We start from the raw sequence: 20,708 nt of genomic DNA, 5'->3' as shown, positions 1-20,708 counted from the left end.
TAGCTACAACACTGCATACAGATACTAACATTCACTGCAATAACTCCCTATCATCCATAACTAGCTATAACACTGCATACAGATACTAACATTCACTGCAATAACTCCCTATCATCCATAACTAGCCACAACACTGCATATAGATACTAACATTCAATACAATAACTCCCTATCATCCATAACTAGCCACAACACTGCATATAGATACTAACATTCAATACAATAACTCCCTATCATCCATAACTAGCCACAACACTGCATATAGATACTAACATTCAATGCAATAACTCCCTATCATCCATAACTAGCTACAACACTGCATATAGATACTAACATTCACTGCAATAACTCCCTATCATCCATAACTAGCCACAACACTGCATATAGATACTAACATTCACTGCAATAACTCCCTATCATCCATAACTAGCTATAACACTGCATACAGATACTAACATTCACTGCAATAACTCCCTATCATCCATAACCAGCTACAACACTGCATATAGATACTAACATTCACTGCAATAACTCCCTATCATCCATAACTAGCCACAACACTGCATATAGATACTAACATTCACTGCAATAACTCCCTATCATCCATAACCAGCTACAACACTGCATACAGATACTGACATTCACTGCAATAACTCCCTATCATCCATAACTAGCTATAACACTGCATATAGATACTAACATTCACTGCAATAACTCAATATCACCCATAACTAGCTACAACACTGCATATAGATACTAACATTCAATACAATAACTCCCTATCATCCATAACCAGCTATAACACTGCATACAGATACTAACATTCACTGCAATAACTCCCTATCATCCATAACTAGCTATAACACTGCATACAGATACTAACATTCACTGCAATAACTCCCTATCATCCATAACTAGCCACAACACTGCATATAGATACTAACATTCAATACAATAACTCCCTATCATCCATAACTAGCCACAACACTGCATATAGATACTAACATTCAATACAATAACTCCCTATCATCCATAACTAGCCACAACACTGCATATAGATACTAACATTCAATGCAATAACTCCCTATCATCCATAACTAGCTACAACACTGCATATAGATACTAACATTCACTGCAATAACTCCCTATCATCCATAACTAGCCACAACACTGCATATAGATACTAACATTCACTGCAATAACTCCCTATCATCCATAACTAGCTATAACACTGCATACAGATACTAACATTCACTGCAATAACTCCCTATCATCCATAACCAGCTACAACACTGCATATAGATACTAACATTCACTGCAATAACTCCCTATCATCCATAACTAGCCACAACACTGCATATAGATACTAACATTCACTGCAATAACTCCCTATCATCCATAACCAGCTACAACACTGCATATAGATACTAACATTCACTGCAATAACTCCCTATCATCCATAACCAGCTACAACACTGCATACAGATACTGACATTCACTGCAATAACTCCCTATCATCCATAACTAGCTATAACACTGCATATAGATACTAACATTCACTGCAATAACTCAATATCACCCATAACTAGCTACAACACTGCATATAGATACTAACATTCAATACAATAACTCCCTATCATCCATAACCAGCTATAACACTGCATACAGATACTAACATTCACTGCAATAACTCCCTATCATCCATAACTAGCTATAACACTGCATACAGATACTAACATTCACTGCAATAACTCCCTATCATCCATAACTAGCCACAACACTGCATATAGATACTAACATTCAATACAATAACTCCCTATCATCCATAACTAGCCACAACACTGCATATAGATACTAACATTCAATACAATAACTCCCTATCATCCATAACTAGCCACAACACTGCATATAGATACTAACATTCAATGCAATAACTCCCTATCATCCATAACTAGCTACAACACTGCATATAGATACTAACATTCACTGCAATAACTCCCTATCATCCATAACTAGCCACAACACTGCATATAGATACTAACATTCACTGCAATAACTCCCTATCATCCATAACTAGCTATAACACTGCATACAGATACTAACATTCACTGCAATAACTCCCTATCATCCATAACCAGCTACAACACTGCATATAGATACTAACATTCACTGCAATAACTCCCTATCATCCATAACTAGCCACAACACTGCATACAGATACTGACATTCACTGCAATAACTCCCTATCATCCATAACTAGCTACAACACTGCATATAGATACTAACATTCACTGCAATAACTCCCTATCATCCATAACTAGCCACAACACTGCATATAGATACTAACATTCACTGCAATAACTCCCTATCATCCATAACCAGCTACAACACTGCATACAGATACTGACATTCACTGCAATAACTCCCTATCATCCATAACTAGCTACAACACTGCATATAGATACTAACATTCACTGCAATAACTCCCTATCATCCATAACTAGCCACAACACTGCATATAGATACTAACATTCACTGCAATAACTCCCTATCATCCATAACTAGCTACAACACTGCATATAGATACTAACATTCACTGCAATAACTCCCTATCATCCATAACCAGCGGACGCAAGATGCGACTCCTTTGCCAATAGAAACGGGAGACTGCAAATAAACAGGAATTTAGAATGATACCAAACATGACATGTCCACTATGCTCTAAACCTTAGATCTCATTTAAGTACATTTTACATCATAATTATTAGTCAATAATACCTTTAATAACACTGGTTATTAACTGTAATGTGTGGGAACCATCTTGCACATACGCGTCCGGATATGTGCGTCTGTGTGTTGAAATAGCAAGTATATACAAATGAGCGTCCATGTGTGAGTATTGTGCGTACGCATATGAGCGTCCATGTATATAAGTATATATACATTTATATGTGTATGGGTGTTGTGAATATGCAGTTTAGCGCATCGGATTGCGCGATGCAACGTAGCGTCGTGGTTTATTCGACATCAGACTATTGGCGACCAGATCGTCAGATAATTGAGTGCGATCATATTCAGTTTGACTACGACAGTCCACTCTTTGATAGCAAACAAAACTATCACCTCCTAATCTTAACCTACTTAGTCATGCATAATAAATTATTCAATGTTCTAGATGGTGTGACACAATTTGGTCACTGAACTGTCAATAATGCGTTTCACGAAAGGGTAAAACAACCCTTATACACATTCAGCGGATCTATAGGGGACCATTGGTAAGATGTGGGACCTCATCGAACCTATAAAGGAAGTTTGGGGGAACTGAGATTACATTATCTAGGATGTTTAACAGAACATTTTACAATATTTTATCAAACATGACCAAGCCTGTTCACATGTTATTTATCTGATGGCACATTCAATTTCAGGATTGTAATGCAGTTCTTCATTAACCTTAGTACCTATACAACCACCACTCACCACCATCATAATTTCATTTTCACGGTTTACCTTGGTGGTAAGTTTTCCACCCTTTGCCACAGTAAGAACATATCTGACACATAAACAAATGACTAAAATGACAACAAGTATTAGAATAAGGAGCTTACCTATACTAGCGACCATCTCCTGTACCCACTCTCCCAGACCGGCGAACCACTTTACAGGGTTTAACCAAGAGAACCATTTCTCTACCTTTACCTCAGTCTCATACAGGGAAGTATTATGATCCTTCCGAAACCCCCACTTCAGTTGTAGGATTTAATCCATTTTCCGGTCTATCACCTCTTTGGGGTCATTAGTATTATTGGTGATGTACGTGCAACACTTGACACCAAATTGGGTGGCCAAAGTCACACAATATCCACCAGTAATAGATGTCAGGTAGTTTAACACTAACCTATGTTGTACCAATTCCTGTTTGTAAACCTGTAGCCCCTTACCCGTATACCTGAAAGTGTCATCATACATCTCGGTGATGTTGTCTATTAATTTAGCCAGGTCTTGGATATATCTAAAATTTAAAGTTCCCCAAGTGATCCTGGTGGGATCTAATGCTACCAAAATGTGGAAGCCAGTTGATTCACTAATCAACTGTGTGGCTTCTTCACCAGGGATCATATTTCTTTTGTCACGATGTTCATACTGTGTGTGTATGTATGGAGGTGATGCGGTTTTATGGATACCAATCATTTCAACATGTGTAAGGGTCATAATTTCTGGTACCACCCTTTCAAGATAACATAAACCTTCAGAACTGGGAGAGAGCTACTGTACGCTTTCCTCCCACATATAAAATACACATCATCTGGGAGAACGTAAGGAATAGAATGCATCATTATCATAGAACACATTATTCTGACAAAGGATCCTGCTCCTATTTCTCTCATCTGACTGGTACACGTTTCTGGCTGTATAACATTTGCACAGTATCCTAATGCTACTCTGCCAACCACTAATTTGTTGTAACTACGCGTGTACCGATACCGGAAGTATCTCCCACTTGATAAAATACTGAGTACAAGTTCAGAGTCGATAGGCTCATTATCTGCTCTGTGTGAATAAGTCATTGTCTGATTGTTCCCTGTCACCTCCCAACTTCCTGGTTTTCTGATATTTGTGAGATTGAAGCATACCAGGGATCTATCTACGTGGTACTGGTGGAGTTTAAGACTAGGGGGTCTAGATATATTAAATTTCTTGTCCACCGTTCTTCCCCCCATGTAATTCAAGTACCTCTGCTAATTTTAATGGGTATGGCACTAATCCCGAGTTACTATGTCCTTGAGGTACTTGTGAGCACACCCAACATTCAGTCTGGTTTAAGACCTTACCCACTAAGGAATGGTAATCCTCTAAAGGATGCCCGCCCACATACAAATTACTCTTGGACTGGCATTTCTCATTAACTAAAGATCCGCAGTACTCACAAATACTGTATTCCTCAGACAATAACCCCTCACACCGTCTCCAAGTTACATGACTAACAGATCTCTTAACAATTTCCCTACTGAATTTGACCATATACCGCCATGATTGGTTTATCGCTCTCTCTCCCGACCCCTCTCCATCGACATCACTATCGGCCTCCCTCTCCGTCATCTGTCCTCCATCACAGAAACAGGAAATCCCGAAACAAACAAGGATGAGGAGAACCCTGGAAGGAGGTAAGGACACAAAAACAGTCCGCCACGCCATTGCTGGAATAGTGGTCTGCACACGCCTCTAGCTCAGGTGTTTCACTGCAGTCTCTAGCTCTCCTGGAACAGGCTCGCAATCAACAGGTCCACGTTATCTGTCTCGACTCCGCCTCGTATCTCCTTTGGGTGGTTGACCTTTCTGCAGTGAGTGGAGTGGACCCAGGCATCTCTTTCAGCTACCTTAAACGATGTGGTACTTGTCATCAACACCTGGTAAGGGCCTTCCCACCGGTCTGTCAGACAACCTGAGCGTAAGAAATTTCGGATCATAACATATTCTCCAGGTTCAACATCATGACAGTTTGTTTCTGGCATATCAGGTAACAAGAATTTCAGTTTATGTTGCTGTTTCAGCTGTTTACTCATTGCTATAAGGTATTGCACAGTAACCTCATTATTACACTTCAAATCATCCTGTGGACCTATGATCAAATGAGGTTGTCTCCCAAACAGTATCTCAAAGGGGGACAGATTAAGAGGAGATCTAGAAGTGGTTCTGATGCTATGGAGGACGAGCGGTAAGGCTTCTGGCCATCTTAATCCAGTTTCAGCCATGATCTTGCCCAGTTTATTCTTAATAGTACCGTTTACCCTCTCCACCTTGGCACTGGCTTGTGGTCGGTAGGGGGTGTGAAGTCTACTATTGATTCCCATAAGCTTACACATGTTCTGGAAAACATCGCCAGTGAAATGAGTACTCCTGTCACTTTCTATGATTCTAGGGATACCGTATCTGCATACAAATTCCTGAAACATCTTCTTAGCAGTAAAAACAGCAGTATTAGTGGCAGCTGGATATGCCTCTACCCAGTTAGAAAATCCATCAGTGCACACTAATACATACTTAAGATTCCTGCAAGGTGGTGATTGGATGAAATCAATTTGTATTAGCTGAAAAGGTCCATCTGTCAGAGGGATATGGGATGGCTCGGTAGGTAGTGTCTTCCCGACATTTTTCCTCAAACAAGTCAGACAGGACATTGCTATCTTCCAGCTTGAGAAGAAAACCCTGGTGCACACCAATATGCTCTGACCAACTTGCACATACCTCCTTTTCCCAGGTGAGTCAGACCATGTGCTGCCTCAGCCAGGCTTGGGTAGTACGCCTTGGGAGCAACAGGCCTACATTGTCCATCTCTCCAGAGTCCAGTGGACTCCTGAACATATCTCTTCGATCTCCAGACTGCCTTTTCCTGTAGGGAACACAAATTTTGCATCTCAATTAATTTCTGTGTGGCTATTGTCTGGAAGACCATCACGTTATCAGTTGTTAAGTTTATGCGTAACCATGCTGCCCATTTGGCAGTTTCATCTGCTCTGTTATTGCCCATTGACACTGGGTCTTCTTCGCATGTGTGGGCTTTGCAATTGATGACCGCTACTGCCTTTGGTAGCTGAATTGCTGTCAGAAGTCCTTTTATGTGATGTGAGTGTGCGACTGGTGTGCCTGCTGCTGTCATAAAGTTCCTAAGATGCCAAAGAGCCCCAACATCATGTACTACCCCGAAGGCGTACCTAGAGTCAGTGTAGATATTAGCTGATTTACCTTCTGCCAGATCACACGCTCTCCTTAATGCCACTGTGCTGAGTGAGGTGGACCTAGTGGTGCAGCTTCTACAACATCCTCGTCATTTACAAGAGCATAACCTGTGCATAATTCTCCTGTGTCAGTCTGTCTATGACAACTCCCATCCGTGTAAAATGTCAAATCTACATTTTCTAATGGTGTATCACGTATGTCTGGTCTTGCAGTAAAGGTCTGATTCAAATACTCCATACAATCGTGTGTCAGTATACCTGCAAAACTTCCTACCTGCAAAACTCCCCTTCAACCAGAGACTCACCTTCCTCCACCCTTCGTGCATCTCGAGGCACATATGGTAAGTACGTTGCTGGATTTAACGTATTGCACCATTTAATGGTAATATTTGCAGGTGCCATTAGAGCTAGTTCCCATTTCGTGAACCTAGCTGAAGAGACATGTCTGGTTTGGGCAGAATTCAACAAGGCAGATACTGCATGCAGTGTATAGACAGTTGTATCATGCCCTAATACTACAGCCTCGCTCTTGTTTACCAGAAGAGCAGTTGCAGCTACACTTCTTAAACACGTTGAGAGTGATCTTGCTACAATGTCCAGTTGTGTACTGTAGTATGCTACAGGTCTGCTAGCGTCACCATGTTTTTGTGTGAGGACACCTGCTGCGCAGCCATCAGCTTCCATACAAAATAACTCAAAGGGTTTTTCATAATCTGGTATTGCCAGGGCAGGTGCTCTTGTCAGACTATCCTTAAGGTTAAGGAAAGCCTGCTCTGTCTCCTCAGTGTGTGTGACATTGTCGGGGTTTGAGGATGAAACTAATTCCTGCAATGGTAATGCCAAAATAGAAAAACCTGGGATCCACGTCCTGCAGTATCCACACATGCCCAAGAAGGTACAGATTTGCTGTTGGTTTTGCGGCAGTGTTATGGTCTGTCTGGCCTGTATTCTGTCAGTTGTCAAGTGTTGTAGCCCCTGGACTAGACAGTGTCCCAAGTATTTGACCCTAGTCTGGCATGGCTGTAATTTTTCCTTTGCAACCTTGTGCCCTGTTTGTGAAGCAACAACAGTTTAGTATCATTTAAATATGACACAAACGAATCAGAGCACAACAACAAATCATCTACATATTGAATGAGGACAGACCCATTGCTTGGTTGACAAGATTGCAAACAGTCATGTAAAGCCTGAGATAAAATACTGGAGCTATCTATGAAACCCTGGGGGCAATCGTGTCCATGTATATTGTACCCCTCTGTAGGAAAATGCAAACAGATATTGACAGTCAGGGTGAAGAGGAACAGAGAAGAAAGCAGAACATAGATCAATGACAGTGAAGTGGGTTGCAGATGGTGGAATTTGCATGAGGATGACAGCTGGATTGGGCACTACGGGGAATTGGCTCTCAACAACTTTGTTAACCCCCATAAGATCCTGTACTAATCTATAGCCCCTCCCCCCAGCCTTCTTCACTGGAAAAATGGGACTATTGGCTGGGCTAGCTGTACGAATTAAAATCCTCTGTTGCAACAACCTTTCTATTATGGGATAAACCCCTAGCTCCACCTCTGGCTTTAACGGGTACTGAGGGATTTTTGGAGCTTGTCTACCACTTTTCAAATTTACCATTACAGGGGATACATTTGCCATCAATCCAGTGTCCTGTCCATCTTTGGTCCAGAGGGAACCCGGTATTTGCAATAAAATTTCTTTTACCTGAGATGGACTTTGTTCTAAAATTGCAGAGTGCAACATTAACCTTTGTGGTGTGTCCAATATGTCCTGTACCTCATGTGCAACCTTTTCCAGTATATCTAGGTGTGACCGGACGCCTTTTGTCTAGGCCGGCCCTGGTCACGGGTTAGAGCTTTTGGACTCCCACTCACCGTCAGTGACCGCCTGTCACTGACTCCGCCCCTGCGCCGTGGGCGTCTAACAATGCTGCCACCACCATAATCTACCACCGGCGTTTGGAACAGCTTTTTATGTTACCCTCAGGCTTCTTCTGCGTATGCGTTTGATTAACTGCAGACACACCTCCTGTTTGGTGTCGGCTGTTCCCACCTGATCCCTCACAATGGACCAGGTCTGCACAGTAGCTTGGCAGAGGGCTTGAACTTGGAGACGCTGAGCTCTTACCCAGAACAGCAGGAGAATGGAATAGCGTTTTGCGCAATTCTGTTGGTCGCAGGATACAGATGTAGTAGAATTTAAAGGCAAAAGGTGTTTTTTTTTCTCAAAATCTTAAAAAAAGACCCTCCCTTCGGATTGAAGGGGAATATCAGAATACAATACAAGATGTTACAGGAATCAAACAACAGGTCTCCTCCGCAAAGGATTGTCAAAGATGTACAATTTTTAACCAGGCACGAAGCCTCCTTTTATGCCACTCAGGGCACAGTGCCACAGGTTGTAAATCCACCCTGGGTTCCTTCTAGCCAATCATGCTAGCTCACAAAATATAAATTAACATATTACATTTCAAAGGAGTCACTCAATATCCTCCTTCCTAATCCACCACCCAAACTTTAAACACAAACTGATTTATCATACAGTATAACTGTCTCCTAAAATGTTGATATAACATTTCACAGGAAATGGTAAATGACATTCATCCTTATCAATGGAAGTATCAATCAGTTTGGCATTCCCAACCTTAACACATTCAGTGACATCCAAAAGGTTCTTAAAAACAGATTGTCTTTTCAAAGGAAGTTCTGTACATGTAGTGTTTGGCTATATGACACCATTCACACCATCACACAGAGACCTTCCAGCCAGAGTTCACTGACCACAACAGGTCTTCCTATTCATCAGACCTCCTGCTAGGAAATCACAATCAGCATCTTCTCTACAAAATATACATTTACCATGTAGTGCATAGCCTATTAAATATACGTTGCTTCATGCACTAATGCATTGCAGAGCGGCTGCAGTGCATTACAGCAATACATATAGACTTTAATACAGTTTATTATAAACCATGTGCAGTGTGCTTTTACACTGTGTCCTCACTGGGACCGTAACTGTTCCAGCGCTGGTCACAGTGGCTCCCAGCGTGCAGTCACACTCTACCTACACTCCCCCAGTGCAGTCACACACTACCCACACTCCCCCAGTGCAGCAAGTCCCGGCCGCGGCATGTAAAACATTAAAAAACACTCTTATTAACACTCAGCACGTAGCGCAGAGTACACATTTACAATGGACGCCTTTTTGTCCTTTTAAAAATGGCGACGCAGCACGGGGGTTAAACCCTTCAGTGCCGCGGCTGCCATTCCACACGTGAGGCCAGCCTCTGGCCACACTTCTCCCCCCCTCCTCCCCTCAAGCGGGCCACCAGGGGGCCATGTCCCAACGATTTGGCTCTTGGTCCCGCAGTCTCTTGGGGAGTTAAGGGAAACTACCTGGGGGGCTTTGTCTCCGGCCTAGACAGTTCATCCATATTGCAGTGGGCCGGAGGCTGGCCACACGAGGTTAATGGCGGCCGTGGCACTGAAGGGGTTAACCCCTGTGCTGCGGTGCCATTTTTAAATGGACAAAGGGGCGCTAGGTGCCATGTTTAAATGTATTACCGGCGCTAGGCGCCGGGTGTGTGGGGGGTTTGTTTTGTGCTGCCGCGGCCGGACCCAATCTGTGGCCACGGCAGCGCTGTGGTTTAACCCCTGGTGCACTGCACCGGGGGTATGTCTGAAGCACCGCATGCTGCCGGAGGTGTGCTCCGGCAGAGCGGCAGTGAGACCTTCACGCTTGAGACCAGGAGCCTGGCTCCCGGTGCCCCAGAGGACATGGAGTGCAGGGCGCCACTCTGCGCTCCACTCTGGGACCCGGGAGTGTGACTCCCGGCATCCCAGCTCCACAAGGACGCCGCTGGTCCCTCCGTGCCGGCTGCTTACTGCGGCCAGGCAGCGGAGGGCAGGGTGGGATGACGACCTCTGGGGGCTGGGAACAGCTCCCGGCACCCCAGCAGGCTGTAGCTGACTGCCGGGGGGCGGGAGCAATGCTCCCGGGGCTCCAGGGCAGCAGGAAGCCGCTGCAGCAGGGACGAGTGTCCCGCACTGCAGGGCTGAGCACCGCACGGGGCCAGGTAGCCACACGCTGGGAATCGGGAGCGCTTTCTCCCGATACCCCGTGCGGAGGGAGAGGCTGCGTACAGGGCCACACGCTGGGATCCGAACAAGCCGGTTCCCAGTGTAGCAATGCCGGGCTGTCCAGGGAAGAGGCAGAGCCGCTGGCAGACCGGGGAAGCCGGCTCCCAGGCATTGAACCAGGGCGCAGGACAGCCGCATGCTGGGGGGACAGGGAGAGTTGGCTCCCGGAAACCCCAGCATGAAGAGGGCGCTGTGTGCGTGCACGCCGGGGGACAGGGAGAGCATGCTCCCTGGACCCCCAGCGTGGAGAGTTAACAGTGGCTGGACACTGCAGCCGGGACAGAGTCCAGCGGATGCAGCGATCTGGGCTGTTAACCCCTGATGTACTGCACTGCATCAGGAGAGAGCCCCAGCAGACACACACAGGAGTGTTAGTTGCTGGGGGCAGGGAGCCTAGCTTGCCTTGGTACAGTTAGAGCCCAGTACTGAGCGCTGGGCTCCGTGTAAAAAGATTTATTTAGCCCTGTATAGGCAGCACTAAGCTGGGCACGTAGATCCCGAGCTGCAGTGCTGCACTGTGTGCAAAGCCTGATGCTGTGCACAGGCATGAAATGTGGATGTACTTAAAAATGCATGTGTTAAGGTAAGGTGTATAATTTAAAAGTAAATTGCACTTACCTTGTTCCCTGGAAGTCCCAGGGGATCCAGAGTCCTCAGTGGGCTTCTGGATACCCCAGCCCCTTCCAGAGGAATAAAATGTTCCCCTATGCAGCCTCGTGCCTGGAAGTGGTATGAGGGGGTGCATAGGGAGCTGGCTAATGCAGCCAGCTAACTGTGGCAGGGAGCTCCAAAATAGCTTCTTTTTCGTGGCCGGGAAACCGTGCCCGGGGACCCTGCTTGCCCACCTCTGGAGCTCAGACTCAGGCAGAGGTAGTAAGCTTGATCCCTTAGCAGATTCCTGGAGGTCCATTTTTGGAGGGAGATCCTTATCTCCCCAGGCTGTATCCTGACAGAGCGGAGCCGTGGGCATTGCCCAGCTCCGAGATTGAGCCCAGGCACAAGGGAGTCATCACTCCCCCTTGCCATAGGGGACAATGTTAAATGTGCATGTGGCCAGCACATGTACAGGTGATGCACTTATGATGATTGGTTGGAAACCACAGAGCGGGCTTACCCCCTGCGGATATGTGTATTAGAGTGGCATAAAAGGAGGCCTCGTGCCTGGTAAAATTGTACATCTCTGGCAATCCTTTGTGGAGGAGACCTGCTGTTTGATTCCTGTAACATCTTGTATTGTATGCTGATATTCCTCTTCAATCCGAAGGGAGGGTCTTTTCTAAGACAGAGCAATAAACACCTTTTGCCTTTAAATTCCACTATATCTGTACCCTGCGACCAACAGAATTGCACAAAACACTATTCCATTCTCCTGCTGTTCTGGGTAAGAGCTCCGCGTCTCCAAGTTCAAGCCCTCTGCCAGCTACCGTGCAGACCTGGTCCATTGCGAGGGATCAGGTGGGAACAGCCGACACCAAACAGGAGGTGTGGCCAGTTAAGCAAACGCAGAAGCGGTTCCAGGTGCCATTTCTAACATTTGGATAACTATTTCCTAGGATCTGGGAAGTCTGACATAATTGAATGTAATTCTGCTCTCGTCCATGGACAATGCATTGCTACATTCCTTATGGGAACTACACCAGCTTTGTCCGGTTTCCCATTGGGAACTGCTATTGTACGAACAGGATGTATAGCTACCACATCACTATGGTCAGGATTAATACTTGGACTTATTGTTTGGTACTATGGATGTTACCTCTTCTAGTATGGTCTCCACTACTCTCACCCATTTCAGCTGCTGGCCCTGCTGGCTGGATCGCTCCCTTTACTCTCTGTGGAACATCTAATATATTAACAGCATGTGTAATGGCTGAAATTACAGTGGGTTCATCATCTTCTACAATAACATTTTCCTGGAGGGGACTTAAATCAGGATACAAGTTACTTATTACGATTTTTTTAAAATAATTTTTGGTATCGGCTGTACTTTCACCTGCGGCCGCATATGGCGACCGAGGTGCGCTTGCGCTGTCTCCTTTATGCACAGTGATGCTACCTTGCAGTGCGGGTACGCTACAAGGCGACATCTTGCTTTGCAGCATAAGTACGCTATTTTGCAGCTTGCTACTATGCCACGTGTGTGCGCTATCTTGCTGCGTGAACACGCTACTTTGCAGCGTGTCCACGCTGCCTAGCGGTGTGAGTACGCTGCTTTGCGACGCACATACACCACCGTGCCAAATGTTCCCCTCGTGCTGCTTTAACTTTAAACAATCATTATACTTTACTCTTTTCTTTAGAGATTTGACTAAACATATGTTGTCTCTAACATTACTTGGTACCTCCGAATCGAAACTGCCAACTTTAGGAAAGGGTTTCATACATCCTTTGGTCATCTTGACCCATATGTCGCAGTATGCAGTAGTGTTCGCACCATACTTCTCATTCATTATGTACCTTGTCGATCCAATCGGCCCATCCATAAGCAGCTCTGCCTCGACCATCCCTAGCGACTGCTTAGCTCCCATCTGAGACAACACTTTGCTACTTTCGCTAGAGATTTTGACCGGTGGACAAATTACAACAAGTTGCGTCCACTCACTTCCCCTCCACCACAACTTCCCCTTCACCACAACCAATTTCACAATCCCGGTTCTTTACACAACCATGCGGTCCGATCGCATTGCCCAGAGACACTACCTTATCAATGGACTTTGCGATTACAATTTGGAAGTTGACCGAGAAACAACCTCCGGTTTCTCGCCCGGTATACCTGCTGTGTATACCTACTTGGTTGTAGTTGTGCCTCGTCAGACACCTACCGGGTCTCTCCTGTCTCGCTCCGACAGTGAAGAAAAACCTTTTCCGTTTTTCTTTTCCCTTATCACATCACATCACAAGCATACAGTACGTTCACATTCATATACCTTTGTTTTCTGGGCAGAAAAATGCTTTCCCTCCGTGACAAAACCTCTGAATAGATATTAACAAGTGATACAAGACAGGTTTAAAACACATTGCGTTCTTACCCGTATGTGACGCGTCCACCCTTTGTTGAGGGATCAAAATCCGGACGTCGCTTTGAGTCATTTCCAGTAGCGTGGCCTCAAGGCCGAGCCCTCTTCTATTAATTCCTAATAGTCGATATTTAGCACTGGAAGTCGCTTAAGAAATAATTGCTTTCCAGACCATCGTGTGGTTCCAAAGCACAAAAAGTTATTTATGTAAAGAAAAAGTAACACGATGAAAGAATTAACAATTAGAGTAAAAAGCAATCAATAATAGTACAAGCCGATGCATACGCATTTGCACTGGTCCCAGTTTACAGTGATCATCAAAGAGGATGTCTGTACACTGGGATCGGGACACAGCTTATATACCTTACAGAGTTCTACGTTAACAAAGGAACTAGTTTACAGGTCTCCAGTGGTTCTTGCTTCCGGATAATCTGGTCATTGGTTGATTCATACAGTGTCATCAGGGGTATGGCTCAGTTCTCCAATGGTCTCTTTCTGTAGTTTCCCGACGAACAACTGGTTAATACTAGCTACAACACTGCATATAGATACTAACATTCACTGCAATAAGTCCCTATCATCCATAACTAGCTACAACACTGCATATAGATACTAACATTCACTGCAATAACTCCCTATCATCCATAACTAGCTATAACACTGCATACAGATACTAACATTCACTGCAATAACTCCCTATCATCCATAACTAGCTACAACACTGCATATAGATACTAACATTCACTGCAATAACTCCCTATCATCCATAACTAGCTACAACACTGCATATAGATACTAACATTCACTGCAATAACTCCCTATCATCCATAACTAGCTATAACACTGCATATAGATACTAACATTCACTGCAATAACTCCCTATCATCCATAACTAGCTACAACACTGCATACAGATACTAACATTCAATGCAATAACTCCCTATCATCCATAACTAGCTATAACACTGCATACAGATACTAACATTCACTGCAATAACTCCCTATCATCCATAACTAGTGGCCGCAAAATGCGACTCCCGTTCCAATCGGCAAAGGAGTCGCATCTTGTGTCCGCTAGTTATGGATGATAGGGAGTTATTGCAGTGAATGTTAGTATCTATATGCAGTGTTATAGCTAGTTATGGATGATAGGGAGTTATTGCATTGAATGTTAGTATCTGTATGCAGTGTTGTAGCTAGTTATGGATGATAGGGAGTTATTGTATTGAATGTTAGTATCTATATGCAGTGTTGTAGCTAGTTATGGATGATAGGGAGTTATTGCAGTGAATATTAGTATCTATATGCAGTGTTATAGCTAGTTATGGATGATAGGGAGTTATTGCATTGAATGTTAGTATCTGTATGCAGTGTTGTAGCTAGTTATGGATGATAGGGAGTTATTGTATTGAATGTTAGTATCTATATGCAGTGTTGTAGCTAGTTATGGATGATAGGGAGTTATTGCAGTGAATATTAGTATCTATATGCAGTGTTATAGCTAGTTATGGATGATAGGGAGTTATTGCATTGAATGTTAGTATCTGTATGCAGTGTTATAGCTAGTTACGGATGATAGGGAGTTATTGCATTGAATGTTAGTATCTATATGCAGTGTTGTAGCTAGTTATGGGTGATATTGAGTTATTGCAGTGAATGTTAGTATCTATATGCAGTGTTATAGCTAGTTATGGATGATAGGGAGTTATTGCATTGAATGTTAGTATCTATATCCAGTGTTGTAGCTAGTTATGGATGATAGGGAGTTATTGCAGTGAATGTTAGTATCTGTATGCAGTGTTGTAGCTAGTTACGGATGATAGGGAGTTATTGCATTGAATGTTAGTATCTATATGCAGTGTTGTAGCTAGTTATGGGTGATATTGAGTTATTGCAGTGAATGTTAGTATCTATATGCAGTGTTATAGCTAGTTATGGATGATAGGGAGTTATTGCATTGAATGTTAGTATCTATATCCAGTGTTGTAGCTAGTTATGGATGATAGGGAGTTATTGTATTGAATGTTAGTATCTATATGCAGTGTTGTAGCTAGTTATGGATGATAGGGAGTTATTGCAGTGAATATTAGTATCTATATGCAGTGTTGTAGCTAGTTATGGATGATAGGGAGTTATTGCAGTGAATGTTAGTATCTATATGCAGTGTTGTAGCTAGTTATGGATGATAGGGAGTTATTGCAGTGAATGTTAGTATCTATATGCAGTGTTATAGCTAGTTATGGATGATAGGGAGTTATTGCAGTGAATGTTAGTATCTATATGCAGTGTTGTAGCTAGTTATGGATGATAGGGAGTTATTGCAGTGAATGTTAGTATCTGTATGCAGTGTTGTAGCTAGTTATGTTTGATAGGGAGTTATTGCAGTGAATGTTAGTATCTGTATGCAGTATTATAGCTAGTTATGGACGATAGGGAGTTATTGCATTGAATGTTAGTACCTGTATGCAGTGTTGTAGCTTGTTATGGACGATAGGGAGTTATTGCAGTGAATGTTAGTATCTATATGCAGTGTTGTATCTAGTTATGGATGATAGGGAGTTATTGCATTGAATATTAGTATCTGTATGCAGTGTTGTAGCTAGTTATGGATGATAGGGAGTTATTGCATTGAATGTTAGTATCTGTATGCAGTGTTGTAGCTAGTTATGGATGATAGGGAGTTATTGCAGTGAATGTTAGTATCTATATGCAGTGTTATAGCTAGTTATGGACGATAGGGAGTTATTGCATTGAATGTTAGTACCTGTATGCAGTGTTGTAGCTTGTTATGGACGATAGGGAGTTATTGCAGGGAATGTTAGTATCTATATGCAGTGTTGTAGCTAGTTATGGATGATAGGGAGTTATTGCATTGAATATTAGTATCTGTATGCAGTGTTGTAGCTAGTTATGGATGATAGGGAGTTATTGCATTGAATGTTAGTATCTGTATGCAGTGTTGTAGCTAGTTATGGATGATAGGGAGTTATTGCAGTGAATGTTAGTATCTGTTTGCAATGTTGTAGCTAGTTATGGATGATAGGGAGTTATTGCAGTGAATGTTAGTATCTATATGCAGTATTGTAGCTAGTTATGGATGATAGGGAGTTATTGCATTGAATGTTAGTATCTATATGCAGTGTTGTGGCTAGTTATGGATGATAGGGAGTTATTGCATTGAACGTTAGTATCTATATGCAGTGTTGTGGCTAGTTATGGATGATAGGGAGTTATTGCAGTGAATGTTAGTATCTGTATGCAGTGTTGTAGCTAGTTATGGATGTTAGGGAGTTATTGCAGTGAATGTCAGTATCTGTATGCAGTGTTGTAGCTAGTTATGGATGATAGGGAGTTTTGCAGTGAATATTAGTATCTGTATGCAGTGTTGTAGCTAGTTATGGATGATAGGGAGTTATTGCAGTGAATGTTAGAATCTGTATGCAGTGTTGTAGCTAGTTATGGATGATAGGGAGTTATTGCAGTGAATGTTAGTATCTGTATGCAGTGTTGTAGCTAGTTATGGATGATAGGGAGTTATTGCAGTGAATGTTAGTATCTACATGCAGTGTTATAGCTAGTTATGGATGATATGGAGTTATTGCAGTGAATGTTAGTATCGATATGCAGTGTTGTGGCTAGTTATGGATGATAGGGAGTTATTGCAGTGAATGTTAGTATCGATATGCAGTGTTGTGGCTAGTTATGGATGATAGGGAGTTATTGCAGTGAATGTTGTTAGTATCTATATGCAGTGTTGTAGCTGGTTATGGATGATAGGGAGTTATTGCAGTGAATGTTAGTATCGATATGCAGTGTTGTGGCTAGTTATGGATGATAGGGAGTTATTGTATTGAATGTTAGTATCTATATGCAGTGTTGTAGCTGGTTATGGATGATAGGGAGTTATTGCAGTGAATGTTAGTATCTATATGCAGTGTTGTTGCTAGTTATGGATGATAGGGAGTTATTGTATTGAATGTTAGTATCTATATGCAGTGTTGTAGCTAGTTATGGATGATAGGGAGTTATTGCAGTGAATGTTAGTATCTGTATGCAGTGTTATAGCTAGTTATGGATGATAGGGAGTTATTGCAGTGAATGTTAGTATCTATATGCAGTGTTGTAGCTAGTTATGGATGATAGGGAGTTATTGCAGTGAATGTTAGTATCTGTATGCAGTGTTGTAGCTAGTTTTGGATGATAGGGAGTTATTGCAGTGAATATTAGTATCTATATGCAGTGTTGTAGCTAGTTATGGATGATAGGGAGTTATTGCAGTGAATATTAGTATCTATATGCAGTGTTGTAGCTAGTTATGGATGATATGGAGTTATTGCAGTGAATGTTAGTATCTGTATGCAGTGTTATAGCTGGTTATGGATGATAGGGAGTTATTGCAGTGAATGTTAGTATCTATATGCAGTGTTGTAGCTAGTTATGGATGATAGGGAGTTATTGCAGTGAATGTTAGTATCTATATGCAGTGTTGTAGCTAGTTATGGATGATAGGGAGTTATTGCAGTGAATGTTAGTATCTATATGCAGTGTTGTAGCTAGTTATGGATGATAGGGAGTTATTGCAGTGAATGTTAGTATCTATATGCAGTGCTGTAGCTGGTTATGGATGATGGGGAGTTATTGCAGTGAATGTTAGTATCTATATGCAGTGTTGTGGCTAGTTATGGATGATAGGGAGTTATTGCAGTGAATATTAGTATCTATATGCAGTGTTGTAGCTAGTTATGGATGATAGGGAGTTATTGCAGTGAATGTTAGTATCTATATGCAGTGTTGTAGCTAGTTATGGATGATAGGGAGTTATTGCAGTGAATATTAATATCTATATGCAGTGTTATAGCTAGTTATGGATGATAGGGAGTTATTGCAGTGAATGTTAGTATCTGTATGCAGTGTTATAGCTAGTTATGGATGATAGGGAGTTATTGCAGTGAATGTTAGTATCTATATGCAGTGTTGTAGCTAGTTATGGATGATAGGAAGTTATTGCAGTGAATGTTAGTATCTATATGCAGTGTTGTAGCTAGTTATGGATGATAGGGAGTTATTGCATTGAATGTTAGTATCTATATGCAGTGTTTTAGCTAGTTATGGATGATAGGGAGTTATTGCAGTGATTATTAGTATCTATATGCAGTGTTGTAGCTAGTTATGGATGATAGGGAGTTATTGCATTGAATGTTATTATCTGTATCCAGTGTTGTAGCTAGTTATGGATGATAGGGAGTTATTGCAGTGAATGTTGGTATCTATATGCAGTGTTGTAGCTAGTTATGGATGATAGGGAGTTATTGCAGTGAATATTAGTATCTATATGCAGTGTTATAGCTAGTTATGGATGATAGGGAGTTATTGCAGTGAATGTTAGTATCTGTATGCAGTGTTATAGCTAGTTATGGATGATAGGGAGTTATTGCAGTGAATGTTAGTATCTATATGCAGTGTTGTAGCTAGTTATGGATGATAGGAAGTTATTGCAGTGAATGTTAGTATCTATATGCAGTGTTGTAGCTAGTTATGGATGATAGGGAGTTATTGCATTGAATGTTAGTATCTATATGCAGTGTTTTAGCTAGTTATGGATGATAGGGAGTTATTGCAGTGATTATTAGTATCTATATGCAGTGTTGTAGCTAGTTATGGATGATAGGGAGTTATTGCATTGAATGTTATTATCTGTATCCAGTGTTGTAGCTAGTTATGGATGATAGGGAGTTATTGCAGTGAATGTTAGTATCTATATTCAGTGTTGTAGCTAGTTATGGATGATAGGGAGTTATTGCAGTGAATGTTAGTATCTATATGCAGTGTTATAGCTAGTTATGGATGATAGGGAGTTATTGCAGTGAATGTTAGTATCTATATGCAGTGTTGTGGCTAGTTATGGATGATAGGGAGTTATTGCAGTGAATATTAGTATCTATATGCAGTGTTGTAGCTAGTTATGGATGATAGGGAGTTATTGCAGTAAATGTTGGTATCTATATGCAGTGTTGTAGCTAGTTATGGATGATAGGGAGTTATTGCAGTGAATATTAGTATCTATATGCAGTGTTATAGCTAGTTATGGATGATAGGGAGTTATTGCAGTGAATGTTAGTATCTATATGCAGTGTTGTAGCTAGTTATGGATGATAGGGAGTTATTGCAGTGAATGTTAGTATCTATATGCAGTGTTGTAGCTAGTTATGGATGATAGGGAGTTATTGCAGTGAATGTTAGTATCTATATGCAGTGTTATAGCTAGTTATGGATGATAGGGAGTTATTGCAGTGAATGTTAGTATCTATATGCAGTGTTGTGGCTAGTTATGGATGATAGGGAGTTATTGCAGTGAATGTTAGTATCTATATGCAGTGTTGTAGCTAGTTATGGGTGATATTGAGTTATTGCAGTGAATGTTAGTATCTATATGCAGTGTTATAGCTAGTTATGGATGATAGGGAGTTATTGCATTGAATGTTAGTATCTATATCCAGTGTTGTAGCTAGTTATGGATGATAGGGAGTTATTGCAGTGAATGTTAGTATCTGTATGCAGTGTTGTAGCTAGTTACGGATGATAGGGAGTTATTGCATTGAATGTTAGTATCTATATGCAGTGTTGTAGCTAGTTATGGGTGATATTGAGTTATTGCAGTGAATGTTAGTATCTATATGCAGTGTTATAGCTAGTTATGGATGATAGGGAGTTATTGCATTGAATGTTAGTATCTATATCCAGTGTTGTAGCTAGTTATGGATGATAGGGAGTTATTGTATTGAATGTTAGTATCTATATGCAGTGTT

General features: G+C 42.0%; 1 protein-coding gene across 3 annotated transcripts in view; it reads left to right on the top strand.

Moving 5' to 3' along the window:
- Positions 1-20,708, top strand: part of RUSF1 (RUS family member 1) — a 122,364-nt gene that overhangs the window by 95,555 nt on the left and 6,101 nt on the right. Inside the window, exon 15 of one of the 3 annotated variants that reach the window (XR_015874943.1) lies at positions 6,951-7,078. The exons of the other annotated variants lie outside the window; for them this stretch is intronic. The gene's annotated coding sequence lies outside the window, so the exon portion shown is untranslated. The remainder of the gene's footprint in view (positions 1-6,950; positions 7,079-20,708) is intronic. 3 annotated transcript variants of the gene reach the window in all.

Source organism: Taudactylus pleione, unplaced genomic scaffold (assembly GCF_031769625.1).
Source record: "Taudactylus pleione unplaced genomic scaffold, aTauple2 ptg001176l, whole genome shotgun sequence".
Classification (NCBI taxonomy): Eukaryota; Metazoa; Chordata; class Amphibia; order Anura; family Myobatrachidae; genus Taudactylus; species Taudactylus pleione.
This window is presented reverse-complemented; position numbering and strand designations above follow the sequence as displayed.